The sequence below is a fragment of the Bidens hawaiensis genome, unplaced genomic scaffold, assembly GCF_021521415.1.
Source record: "Bidens hawaiensis isolate Kalapana, Puna unplaced genomic scaffold, B.hawaiensis_p1.1 tig00002438_1, whole genome shotgun sequence".
In the NCBI taxonomy this organism is placed as follows: domain Eukaryota; kingdom Viridiplantae; phylum Streptophyta; class Magnoliopsida; order Asterales; family Asteraceae; genus Bidens; species Bidens hawaiensis.
This window is the reverse complement of record NW_027491134.1, coordinates 3,166,401-3,179,803: the sequence shown is the minus strand read 5'-3', so window position 1 is coordinate 3,179,803 and position 13,403 is coordinate 3,166,401. Positions and strand designations below refer to the sequence as shown.

General features: G+C 34.5%; 1 pseudogene; it reads left to right on the top strand.

Moving 5' to 3' along the window:
* Nucleotides 1–11,303: 11,303 nt before the first annotated feature.
* LOC143619424 (protein ROH1D pseudogene) lies at nt 11,304–12,512 on the top strand (annotated as a pseudogene).
* Nucleotides 12,513–13,403: the final 891 nt, after the last annotated feature.

Sequence of the window (13,403 nt, the reverse complement as noted above, 5' to 3'; positions counted from 1 at the left end):
TGTCTCTTAACAGTCCCGTAGACTTCCAGAGGCGTGTTTGATGATACGCAGGGCCTCGGGGACTCCGAGTCACCATGTATGAATGGATTCAGACACATGTATACTCATAATCTGAGTATGCCCATTTCTTATTATTGCAACACAAAGTTTTAAGGATTCGTAAATCCTATGTAAACAGTTCAGACTCTAAAAGAGTTGTAAAATTTTAGGGCGTATTCACCTTTTGTGATTGTAATCAGTTTCTAAAACTGATTCCTGTATATTGATCAGTTTCTGCTACTGACCCCTGTCTGTAAATCAGTTTTTGTTACTGATTGTTGTTTCTGCTTTCAGCTTTCTGATTGATTGATTGACTATTATCTCGGATCTAAAGTACGAGAATAACATTTGGATAAATATCTAGATATGCGATCTAGCTTCCGACCCCGTATTGTGTTTTGTATAGCTGTAACCTTGATAAATCATTTGTTTGTACAAAACATGTGGACCTTTAGTCTCTTTGTTTACTTATTAATTATATATCAGGTTTCTTCTTAAGAAAGAAACATTTATACCAGGTTTCTTCTTTAAGAAGAAACATTACTTCAACTATAACCTGTGTGAATGAATAGTATATTTCTTAATCATTAAGAAATACTATTTTAACTATACCCTTTGCATGTAAATGATTACGTTTCTTAATCATGAAGAAACAGTAATTAACTATAACTCTTGCTTATGAAAAGTTATATTATACTTACAGTGATCAAGGTTTGGGCTATACCCCTGACTATGGTCTAAGCTATTATAATAATAATAATAATAAAATAATAATAATTTAAGCAGAATCCCAATTCACGCGGGTATTTGGAGTTAACAGCCTATGATTGATTGAGCAGCACTGCCACTCTATATCGCGTAATACTGCTTAAATTGTCAGAGCTTCGGAGCTTGGCATGTTCCACGAGATCGGCACACTTCTCGAGGTTAAGTGTGTGAAAATGTGTGTGTTTGGTGTGTGATGGAATGTGCCAAACACCCCTCTATTTATAGTTGAAATGTTGCAACTTCGCGTATCGCGAAGATGCAAGCCATAACGGTTCGCGATACGCGAAGGTGCTCTAGGTTTGCTGAGTCAGCAGTAGGGTTGCCACGTGTCACCAGGTGCTGCCACGTGTCTCCACGTGTCACGCATGTAGAAATGCAACTTCGCGTATAGCGAAGACGCCTGATCTGCAACTTCGCGTATCGCGAAGATGCTCCAAAGTCGGTTTCAAGTCTTTTGTCTTTCGCATAGTGCGAAGATGTTGAAGCCTGATTCTTCGTGACGTGCGAAGATGCAAGTTTCAGATTTTCATTTTCAGCCCTTGTACTATCCAAAAATACTAAAGCGGCCCTTATGCGGCTTGCGGTGATGCGAGCGTGCGAAGTGCAAAGTGCGCCATCAAAACGCCACATTAAGCTCGTCGCCCGAGTCCGTGTCCGTGTCCGAGTCCGTGCGCGTGCGGGTCAGGTGCTTCACACCCTCCGCTAGGACTATGGAGAGTGGTTAGCTACATTAAAACATTTCTATGGAAACTTGCTTCCTTATAAAGAACTTTCATTTCTTTGTTTGTTTCTAGTGGGATGAAAATTCCATTCCTTATTTATACCCATGTGAAATGCTTCCACTTTCTTTCATCTTTCCATGCGGGATGGAAATTTATCTTACTTTCTTAATATAAAATGCTTATTTTTCTTATTTCATTTTTCTCATGACTTATCTTGAGAATATTTTTAATCCTTCAACTTTCAAAGTTGACAACTTTAGTCTAAAATAAATATGGGTTTTTCCTAGATGTTACATTCTCCCCACCTTGGAATGAATCTCGTCCTCGAGATTTGCTTGTCTTACGTTTAGATGTTCTTACTTTGTTAATTCAGGATTAGGTTCTATCTAATCTGATTCTTGAGTTCAATCTGTCATTTGCATAATAATTACAATTTTCAAATCTGAGCTAACTTTACATCTTATATGACGTTATCAGTCAATAGTTCAGAATATCATAAGTAATTGTAAATTGCTAGACACAGTGGCCAATTGTGCTTAATTATTTGTCTTACTTTTCTGTATTCTAAATATTTACCAATGTTAGCTTTATTGCGTCTTGGATTTGATCTGTCGAATCAATTCCATCTCTTGATTCTTATCATTTGTTTTCTTTACGTCATAACAGTACCTTTGTACTTTTAGGCAATCATATCTGAGATGCTATACAATCATGTCTCTTAAACATTCTCGAGTTCCTTTGACTTTTTGATCAATCTTTGTTGATCATTCCATTAACAGTATTTCTCAGAGATTTCTTTTCAATGATATGTTATCTTTGCATATTTTGATATCTCGTGACATTAGTGATATTCAGAACCCTTTCCAGTACGCTATTATCCTATATTTATAATAGGCTCGCATAAGTATCTAGATGGTTTTTCTTGATTAAGCAGTAGACTTTAAGTCTATTTCAGTTCAGCAAACTCGTGGTAGCAGACTCATGGTCTGATTAAGAATCTTTTAAGTTTAATTCAGCAGACTTTTGGTCTGATCAGCAGATTTTAATCTAATTCAGTTCAGCAGACTCTTAGGTTTAACCTAACCTTAATAGAGTTTTATATTATATTTAAATATGATGTTTAATATGGCACGCCTTGGCCTAATAGAGATAGTCCATCCAACTGGATAAATCTGTCAGATGATAAACTAATTTAGCATGTTAATCAGTTTTGAATGTCAGCTTTGTTTTCAGTCACTTGATTGTCTTTTCCTTTAGAGATACTGAATATGAGCATTCTTGTGTATTGACAAGATCTGTATGCTAATATTTTATTTAGAACAGAGGGAATTAAATACCCTTTCTCGGTTTACAAAATTTCTTGTTTCTAAACGAGTTACAACTTTAATGTACAGAAATTAACTATTCTATCTGACATTTCCTTGATATTTGTTTGCTCTTGTCTTTGATTATTGTCAGATATTTCTGATTTCTTCTGAAATTAGTGTCAGTCTTAATTAGCTTTTCTTTTCGGGCAATTTGTTTTGAAGTAGCCCGTTTCTCCACATATAAAATATACTCCTGATTTCTTCCGGCAATCTTGTATTATGTGTCCTTCCCTGTTGCAGTATGCACACTTATCTGTGCCTTCTCGTCGACATTTTCGAGAATGTTTTCTTCCACAAGTTTTACAAGTGGATTTTGAAATATTTCTTTCTTTCTCTATCTTCTCGTAATCTTTCGGTTTCTTGGTTTCTTCTTCTTCTTTCTTTTCTTCCTCTTGATTTCTTATCATGCTATTAATCAAGTATCCAGCTACTTCCATGGTCGACTCAATTGTTTGCGGCATATTAGCTCTTACCAAGTCTCTTATTTTTCTTGGTAATCCATATATATACCATGTTATCTTATTATATTCCGGGTTAACTAGATGTGGTACCAATCGGCAGTATTCTAGGACTTAGTATTATATTCCCTGAGATTTGTTCCAACAACTTTGTGATTCCATAACTGAGTTTGAATCCGATCCATCTCATGTGGTGGACAATATTTCTTTATAACGAGATCTTTGAATTCTTCCCAGCTTAGATTGTAGATTATTTCTCTTCCTTTATTCCAGATCAGGGTATTCCACCATTCAAGAGCTTCTCCCTTGAACATTTGAGAAGAATACTGAATAGCTTCTTCACTTGTACATTTACTAATGTAGACAATTGCTTCTTGTTCTTCTAGCCATCTTAAAGCGGCTATAGCATCCTTGTCTCCATAAAATTCCTTAGGTTTGTAAGCTTGGAAATTCTTAAAGTTACATTCTATTTGATGCTTCAATTTCTTTCGGGGTTTGTCCCTTGAGTTATTACCAAATGCAGAGTTATCATAAACTTTTTCCTTTTTACTTTTACTTTCCTTATCAGGTTTTGGTTGGCTTTGATTGATAGAATTACCCTTGATAGCTTCTTGTATCATTTTTTGGATTTCATCTTTATACTGGGCGGGAAGTTCCTTATTTTCATTGTTAACATTCTCTCCGCTTCCAACTTTATTGGAAGGATTGTTCTGAGAGTTTGCACTTCCTTCTCTTGACATACTACAATAAAATTTGAAGATAAGTTCAACATTCGAGGAATTTAAAACATATCCTTTATTTATATTATTGTAGTTTACAGAAGTGCACATCATTATTATTAGCTACACTTGTTACACCACTACAGTTCTTATTATCTATTTCTTCCTGCGGACAATAAATTTTTTGATTTTGTTTTCCTTTTTGATATTCCCAGTTGTTTCCTTTTCTTTTCCTTTTTCTTTTTCCTTCTCCTTCTCTTCTTCCATTTCTATATCGTTGAGCATTGCTTCGGCTATTCTTGTAACATCGACTTCATAACATGTTGAGTCATCTCTGATGTACAGTCTTTCATAATCTGTGCTCCGGTGTTCATTTTGAGGATGGGCAAATTAAGGATCTTGGTTCATCGGATAATTGAAATATTCCTTCCCCTGAAGATTTTCTTCCTGATCAGTCATTATTCATTTTCCCTTTGACTTTATTGGTCTTTGGGACCCACTTGATCCACTTGATCTTATTCCCTGCACATCTTGTCTTCGCATGATATGGCTAGTGGGATGTTGGAATTGAATGAATCCGAGTTTTCCTCCATTGAGATCCGATGTGAGTCTTCACTACTAGATATAGGGATTGGAAGTAAAGTTGTCCCTATGCACCCCTTTCCTTAACTTGACGGAGGTCGAAATGATCCTTGGCTGGATTGACGATCAGACATCTGTACGATGTTAGATGAGGAATAGAATCGTGTTCCTATCTTATCCGTAATAGTTTTTTATTCAGTGATTCATATTTAGATATTTTTAATCAAGTATCTATTTTGTTTAAACCAGTACCCGCGTAGGATAAAATCATGCTTAATTATTCAATGTTGATATTGAATACCAATGTTTTCAGCATATCCTTATTTCTAGTCAAAGCCTAGATACAGAGTATACCTAATTCGCTGAGACCGATGGCTCTGATACCAACCTGTCACACCCCGACTAAGGGCCTAGGTGTGACGCCCGTTAGTTTTTATCTATTTTGAAAATATATCATAGTTGCAGGTTATTAGCGGAAGTATTTTTAGATAAAACATTAATATATTAAAAACTCGGGAGTTGAAAACCCATTTGATAATTTAAATACATATCTACTGAAAATATCATTCTGTATAATATTCTGAATAAAATATTTGAGCCATCAGATCATCTCTAATGACTACGTCTCCAATCTTCTATCAGTCTTGCCGGTCAGTTCTATTCTTTACAGTTCTCTGAAATGTGGGGAAAATACGTCAGCACACAGCCGGTGAACGACGCTGACTCAATAATACCAGTTTGTGAACAATAATAATACCTTGGTGACAATACTCATTAGGCACCCAACTCAATTGGGTTAAAATTATCCTAAGTACATGTACAATTAATCATATACACAATATCATTTCTCTGAACAGTCCCGTAGACTTCCAGAGGCGTGTTTGATGATACGCATGGTCTCGGGGAACTCTAAGTCACCATGTACGAATGGATTCAGACACATGTATACTCTTAATCTGAGTATGCCCGTTTCTCATTGTTGCAACGCAAAGTTTTAAGGATTCGTAAATCCTATGTAAACAGTTCAAACTCTAAAAGAGTTGTAAAAGTTTAGGGCGTATTCACCTTTTGTGATTGTAATCAGTTTCTGACACTGATTCCTGTATATTGATCAGTTTCTGCTACTGACCCCTGTCTGTAAATCAGTTTCTGTTACTGATTCCTGTTTCTGCTTTCAGCTTTCTGATTGATTGATTACTGTTATCTCGGACCTATAGTATGAAACTAAAATTTGTATAAATATCTAGATCTGCGATCTAGCTTCAGACCCCGTAGTGTGTTTTGTATAGCTGTAACCTTGATAAATCATTTGTTTGTACAAAACATGTGGACCTTTAGTCTCTTTGTTTACTTATTAATTATATATCAGGTTTCTTCTTAAGAAAGAAACATTTATACCAGGTTTCTTCTTCAAGAAGAAACATTACTTCAACTATAACCTATGTGAATGAATAGTATTTTTCTTAATCATTAAGAAATACTATTTTAACTATACCCTTTGCATGTAAATGATTACGTTTCTTAATCATGAAGAAACAGTAATTAACTATAACCCTTGCTTATGAAAAGTTATATTATACTTAACAGTGATCAAGGTTTGGGCTATACCCTTGACTAGAGGTGCACAAATCGGGTTTTTCAAATACCTGGGTTCAGGTATGGAACCGGGTTCGGGTATAATCGGGTATTGGTAATACCCGGGTAGGGTTCGGGTCCGGGTACTATCTCCAAAAACCATACCCTATGCATCGGTTCGGGTCAGGTATAGAACCGGGTATTCTAAAACCCGGTAATTGAATACCCTATTTCCGGGTATTGAAAACCCCTATTTTTGGGTTTTTTACGAGTTTTTTATAGGTATAGATTGGATTTTTTTTAAGGAGTTACAATTTTTAGGGGTATTTTCGAGTATTTTTCAGGTATTTTTCGGGTACAGATCGGGTATTTGAAAAACCCGGTTTCGGGTATTGGAAAAACCCGGTTCCGGGTATGGAACCGGTTCCAGGTTTTGGGTATTACCGGGTATAAATCGGGTCCGGTTCCGGGTACGGGTTTTGGTACTAAAATGCATATCCTATCCATACCCGACGGGTAGGGTCGGGTACGGGTTCGGGTATTAGAAACCCGGGTATAAAAAAAACCGATTACGGGTATTTTTTTCGGGTCCGGTTCCGGGTTGGGGTTTTTTGTGCACCTCTACCCCTGACTATGGTCTAAGCTATTATAATAATAATAAAATAATAATTTAAGCAGAACCCCTACCTCACATGGTTATTTGGAGTTAACAGCCTTTGATTGATCGAGCAGCACTGCCACTCTATATCGCGTAATACAGCTTAAATTTTCAGAGCTTCAGAGCTTGGCACGTTCCACGAGATCGACAGGTTTCTCGAGGTTAAGTGTGTGAAAATGTGTGTGTTTGGTGTGTGATGGAATGTGTCGAACACCCCTCTATTTATAGTTGAAATGTTGCAACTTCGCGTATCGCGAAGATGCAAGCCATGACGGTTCGCGATACGTGAAGGTGCTCTAGGTTTGCTGAGTCAGCAGTAGGGTTGCCACGTGTCACCAGGTGCTACCACGTGTCACGCATGCAGAAATGCAACTTCGCGTTCGCGAAGATGCCTGATCTGCAACTTCGCGTATCGCGAAGATGCTCCAAAGTCAGTTTCAAGTCTTTTGTCTTTCGCGTAGCACAAAGATGTTGAAGTCTGATCCTTCGCGAAGATGCAAGTTTAAGATTTTCATTTTCAGTCCTTGTACTATCCAAATTACTAAAGCGGCCCTTATGCGGCTCGCGGTGATGCGAGCGTGCGAAGTGCAAAGTGCGCCATCAAAACGCCACATTACGTCCACCGCCCAAGTCCGTGCGCGTGCGCGTCGGGTGCTTCACACCTTCGCTAGGACTATGGAGAGTGGTTAGCCACATTAAAACATTTCTATGGAAACTTGCTTCCTTATAAAGAGCTTCCATTTGTTTGTTTGTTTCCATGTGGGATGAAAATTTCATTCCTTATTTATACCCATGTGAAATGCTTCCACTTTCTTTCATCTTTCCATGTGAGATGAAAATTTATCTTACTTTCTTAACATAAAATGCTTATTTTTCTTATTTCATTTTTCTCATGACTTATCTTGAGAATATTTTCAGTCCTTCAACTTTCAAAGTTTACAACTTTAGTCTAAAATAAATATGGGTTTTTCCTAGATGTTACATATTTATAACTCATTATTTACCATAGGAACCACTGCTTACGGGAAGTCGGTCGTTGAATTACTTGGAGCATTCGGTGAGTCTTGTGTATAATCCTTTTGTACTTAAATTTTTGGAAACTAGTACATACTCCTAAACTTTTTATATGGTGTGGAATTATCAGGGTGTTTTACTGCTAAATTTTGTCCCAACTTTTACACAATCATTAGCCCAAGGAAATGGGCCAGAGGCTTGTATGGATAGTACTATTTGGGAGACCTCCACACACAATGACCTTATGTTGGGTAAACTACACTGAGATCTGCGGATCATTACGGCATATAACCTACTTGTTTGATTATTGCTTTTAGCAGGGCGATAGTCCGGGATGGTTTAACTTCTAGTATGAGTTGGGGATACATATGCTAGTTGCAGGTTTGATTGCGGACTTGATATATGCTATACCATGATGTGTCAATCTTATTACTATGTGTCTTAAACTCACGAGCTCACCAACATTATGTTGACGTATTTTAGTATGTACTTTTCAGGTGACTTAGCCATTGGGGAGAGGAATCCGGTCATGCCCTAGTTGCCTTAGTGAACCGTAGAAGCTTTGGTTCTCAAGAATAAGTAATGTAGTCTTGGAAGACTCCTTGATAAATAAAGATGTAATCGTTAGATGACATCATAGACTAATTAATGGTGCTATGCACCTAGGACAATTTAAGGGTCATGGTTGATGTGTTTGCTTTAGTTGTACCTTTGAATTTGCAAACTCTTAGAATGTTATGAAATTCCTTTAAGTTTATTTATTTTCCGCTGCTCATGATTGATACCAGTTGGTCACGATTGGCCCCCCCTGAGTCAGGTGTGACAATTTTAATATAAAGAAACCTCTTTAGCCATTGCATTTTTATACATTTCCAGGTTAATGTTTTAGAGAATCACTCCATTTGTCTTTTTTTTCCCACTTACTCCATATTTGGTAACTCATCTCCAATTTATTGTTGAGTTCGTACACCATCCAATTGATATCACTAGTATTTTTAAAAACTTACCCACATTGAAATATCAGATGAAGAATATAAGCTTAATAACGAAATAGCATATGTGGCATGTACGGAAATCCAATAGCAAAAAATTAAATTGTATAACATGTATATATATTTTACGCATTACATATTTTTATTGAACATTTAAAAACCATTTTCAAGTTTAAAAAAACCTAAATTATTATTATTATTAGGGGGGGGGGTGTTTAAGGTATAGATTACATAATGATAAAAACACATGACTATTTACTCCAATTATTCGTATTAGCATTTAATACAGAAAAAATATTTTTAGACACAAAATCGTAGAAATATAATATATCTATACTATATATAATATATGAGACAAGGGTAAATTAAGACACTTGATTTTAAAAGTTTTATAAATGCTAATGCATAAAGTACATGTGTAAGAATGGGTAAACTTGTCTTTTAAACACAATTCACCTAACTTACAAGTTTGCCCTCTCATCTTTAACCATATTATATTTTTAATTTTAATCTTAAACTAACTTCCCATCACAATTTTTAAACGACCATAATTTTTTCACACGTTAATATTTTTGTAAAAAAAAGTGCACCATAAAATCGAGCATTTTATTCTTTTTAATTTGAATATGATATTGTTATAATTCTTTCAATTTTAAAAAATTAATAAGTTACGTAAGGGTGCTCGATGTCGGTTTTTATGGTTTGTAAGTTAAACTTGTGAGCGCAACCATTAGCATCGATTTTTCGTCGTCCAAACCAAAATTGAATCATTGAAAATTGAAACCGAATCGTTACCAACTCTCTTATATATAACAAAATAGGAAAAATGATAATTTTTAGCTACATAAATGGTAAAGATTAATGGAACACCTAGGATGCGAAATTATAACAAAAACGAAGATTATAAAAAATCATACTGGAATTAGGTTAATTTAAAGTTGCAATAGTAATGTTTACTTGTATTAAAAAAGACTTTGTTTATTTATATCTTAAGTATATCTAATATATATAACAAAACTTGTTATCTATATATATATATATGTTTTTAGCTAGGGTTTGATTTGTTTTGTTTATATCTTAACTTGTTTATTTGTATGATTTGTTTTTAACTTTGATATAAATAAACAAGTTTATTTATATGATTTGTTTTATATTAGATATGATTTATTTATAACAATCAAAAATTTGAGATATATTAACATTTTTTTACTATAAATAAACTTGTTTATTTATATATCTAATATATATAACAATCAAAAAATGTTAATATATATTAGATATATCAAAGTTTATTTATATATATATCAAAGTTTATTTATATATCTAATATATATAACAAAACTATATCTAATATATATTAGATATGATTTATTTATAACAATAAAAAATTATACTAATTTTTTTATATGTTTTACTATTTTTTATATATGTTTTCAGGAGATAGAAAAAGTTATAATTATGTTTACAATTTTATTAACTTTAATTGTGGACTATAAGATTTAAACTTTAATTAAAAACACGTGGTTGAGAATGAGTTTCTAGAGTTTTCATAACTCAAATGAGTTTTTATTTTAACTTAACCCTATATATATATATATATATATAAGCAAAGTATAGAATGAAAACCCACTTGAGTTGTGAAAACCCGTGAAAACCCTATGTAACATCGTTTTTTTTTTTTGTTACATGTAATATATGTTGTAACATTTAAAACAAAACATCGAAACATTAAAAAAATTGTTTTGCTATTTTTTAACATTTTTTTACTATTTTTTTATATGTTTTTAGGAGATAGAAAAATATATATTAATATTAACATTTTTTATTAACTTTAATTATAGACCACAAAATTTAATCTTTAATTAAAAACATGTGGTTGAGAATATGGTTCTATAGTTTTTACAAATCAAGTAAGTTTTTATTTTAACCTAACCCTATATATATCTATATATATGTGTGTGTATATATATATATATATTGTTATGGGTATTAATTAAAGAAAATATTATAATTATTAGTTGGGTTGATTCTGTCATCTACAAAACATCCTTCTTTCATACTCTCTCTCTCGGGATTTATGTTTTCAAAAGGGTTTTCAATTTCAATTTCAAAATCAAACCTTCCTTCTTCCTTACGCTTCCAACTTTCATCATTATCATCATCCTTTACTTCACAATCAATGCGAAGGTAATCAATCAATTCGCTCCTTTATGTTCTTCATCTTCATTACTAATTAGAAGATTCTTTTTTGCCCTTGTGAAATTTAAATGTTAATCATGCTAGACTTTGATGTGAGATCATAAAGTAGTTATTGGATTCTGGGTTTTGAATATTTTGTTTAGCTAGGGTTTGATTTGTTTTGATTGAATGTTTTCAGGTTGAATCGATCGATACTGTAATCCGGTTTTGGGGATTTAGTGTTGTGGTTTTGTAAAATTTTGTGAAATTGAGATGGCTTCTACAACTAGTTCGGGTAATCCGTTTAAGGCGTTTCGTCGAACGGTGTTAGGGATTGGGGGTGATAATAATCAGGTTCATTCGGATGAGGTGAAAGTTAACGATGAACTTGACCGGTTTCAAAATCAAGTTTTTAGCCAATTTAATCCGCTTTCTGCTTCTGCTGCTGATGAATTCCTGTCCATTGATTGGATGTCGAAGCTGCTAGATGCGTTCGTCGCGTGTCTCGAAGACTTCAAAGTTATTGTGTTGGATAATACTGAAAACCTTTCGAAACCGCCCTTTGATAAGCTGATTATGGAGTTTTATGATAGGAGTATTAAAGCTCTTGATATATGTAATGCGGTTCGTGATGGGATTGAGAAAGTTAAGCTCTGGAACAAGCATTTGGAGATAGTTTCAACTGCTTCTGATTCAAAGCAAAGGAACGTAGTGAGTGAATGGCAGTTTAGAAGAGCAAGGAAGGCGTTAAATGATTTAGCTATCCTCATGCTTGATGATCATAAGGACTCGGGATCGGTTGCTTCGCATAGAAACCGATCATTCGGGCGCCCGAACAAAGGGAAAGATGTTAGTAATCAACGTAAGCAAGGACACTCGAGATCACTTTCTTGGAGTGTGTCTAATTCTTGGTCAGCAAGCAAGCAGCTTCAGTCAATGTCAAGCAACTTATGCCAACCTCGGGTCAACGATATTCCGAACCATTTAAGTCTTGCAAACTGTGTTTTCACCATGGGTTTTGTTCTAATGTTTGTGTTGTGGAATATAGTGGCTGCGATCCCGTGTCAAGATCGTGGTCTATTTAACTTCTCAATACCTAAACAGTACTCATGGAGCGGTCCGTTTTTCTTGATTCAAACTCGGGTTCTAGAAGAATCCAAGAAACGTGAACGGAAGAATAGTCCCGGGTTGTTAAGAGAGATTCACCAAATGGAAAAATCCATAAACTTGGTTTCAGATTTGATTGATTCTGCTCACCAGTTTCCGTTGACTGATGAACAACAAAAAGAAGTCAAAGATGCAATCCAAGAGTTGACTTTGGTTTCTAGTTCGTCTAAGAATGGTCTAGATACATTGGACCGACAATTAAGAGATGTTTTTCGCAAGATCATGTCTTGTCGAACCGAAGGTCTTGCAACGTCAAGCAGCGCGCAATCTTGAAGACAGTTAACGGGTTTTGGTCCAGGTAATTTCGTTCGTGATTTATTGTTAAAACTTTTTATGTAAAGAACCAATCTTTTCATTTGCTTTATATTTATATATTGTTGAACTCAATCATGTTACTTCCAGGTGTTCATTTTTTGTTATATATATAAATACCATACATTTATAAGTAACTATAGACAAGAAAACATAATGAGGAAATGTTGAATATAGGAAGTCAATTATTTGGTTAAAAATGAATAGACAAGATATATTTTGTTGGTCCCCTTCATCCTATATAGCTGGAAGTATGGTGGTGTTTGTGGACAATGGTTATGCAACAGGCTGTATGATATTTTTGACTTGAGGGTCGACAATGATTGTCATTCATTAGTATTTATTTGCTGTGGTGAATTTTAATGTATGCATTACAAGTTGTATTTCTGGTTGCATGTTGATTTGGTTTTTATCATGTATCAAAATCCACCGGACAACCAGTTATATGAGGCCTGAACTTCTGCAAGTATTTTTTGTTATTTATATATTTATTCTTTTTTATTTCCTTTTGGTTATTATTGACCTCTTCAAGGGTTTCGTTTGTTTGAACCCAGTGTAATTGGTTTTTTGGCCACCCCTGCCGCCCCACAACTGTATTTCAAACACTTTTACTAATTTTTTTAAAAAAGTTATTATTTTGTAAACTAGACTCATCATTTGCAATTGGTCATCTTGTCTAATAGTATGTGTGTGATGGATGCTTAAGGTTTGTGATCGTTATGGTTTTAGTTTCAAAACTTGACTTAAAAGGGTTCTCGTAGTGGTGGATTTCCTCTTTGATGTATTCCTGAGTGAATCAGGCCTAGAGCGTGAAAATCAATATGAATGGTTGACATTTCGTTTCATAAATAA